The 1,158-nt window shown below is 37.9% G+C and overlaps 1 pseudogene; it reads left to right on the top strand.

The window, feature by feature from the left end:
• The first annotated feature begins 380 nt into the window (after positions 1–380).
• On the top strand, positions 381–494 carry LOC130034891 (uncharacterized; annotated as a pseudogene).
• The last annotated feature ends 664 nt before the right edge of the window (positions 495–1,158 follow it).

Raw genomic sequence — 1,158 nt, 5'->3', positions numbered from 1 at the left:
AAATCTGCCTTTCTGCAAAAGTGGTTGGATATATGCTATCTGTAAAACAAAATTTTTCAGGCTTATATATGCTGCATTTAAGATCACTGTATCACTGTCATCCTGTTGTTCATTGATTTGCTCGAGCGGGTGCTAGTAACATCTCCATTCGTCCCATTCCAGCCCTGCAATTTTAGCAGCCTCTCCTTACTCGTCTTTCCCAAGGGTGCCATAATGGAGGCTCTTTCAGGGTCAGGGGAATGAGACCCATTATTGTTACTGTTTTTCGCATATCAAATATGCCATGGGGAGCTTGCCAAGCTCCTGCCATGCACGCAAGACACTCTCGGTAGTTTGCTGGGCTCTCTGAGAGGGACGGAGAATGTAAATAAGAGAATACAAGCTTTGCACAGTGGTAGTATCGTAGCCAATGAGGTTTATCCGAGGCATGATTATTGCTAATTGAAATTGCATTTAAGATAGATTTCATTAATTTTAATGTATATGTGCACATAAATTCCTAGAACATTTATACTGTTTGATACATTCCACAAAACTATATTTACAACCTCTCTGTTTATAGATCTATAAAACATGCACATCCAGTTATGACCAGTTGTTCTAACAGAATGTATTCTAGACCTACTCTAAGATGAGTCATAGTCTTCCATCCATCAAAAAGGTTACTATGAAATAAAATTTCTTTTCATTTGATATGTAAACTAGGTAGTATTGGATTTTGAATACATTGATTAAAATCTGTTTAACATTTATTAACCCAAAAAGTTTTACTTTTTAACCAAAGATTGCCAGATAGAATCTGGGTCAGCAACTCCACAATGTGCTATGTCTTACACTTCTTGTTATTTTTTTTTGCTTTATCATTCGAATAATATGCCCACTCGGGGGTATGCTATGGAGCCCCAGCATGCTGGCCTAAGTAAACCCCGTTTGTACTCCTGCAGGAATTGTGTCTATCTGGTCTCTCCGTGCCTCCCAGGGCTAGGAGACTCCCGATCCCAACATTATGCCATTTGATTAATTGTGCTTATCTGTAAGATTTTTCAGTGGAAGACCTAAAAATTAATGACTCATTTCTAAGGGGGAATGGATTTTCATTTTTAAATGGGATTACTATGCAAACATATATTTTTTCAGAGACCCAATTTAAAGAGGCAG

Source organism: Sorex fumeus, unplaced genomic scaffold (assembly GCF_029834395.1).
Source record: "Sorex fumeus unplaced genomic scaffold, SorFum_2.1 ptg000061l, whole genome shotgun sequence".
Taxonomy (NCBI): Eukaryota; Metazoa; Chordata; class Mammalia; order Eulipotyphla; family Soricidae; genus Sorex; species Sorex fumeus.
This window is presented reverse-complemented; position numbering and strand designations above follow the sequence as displayed.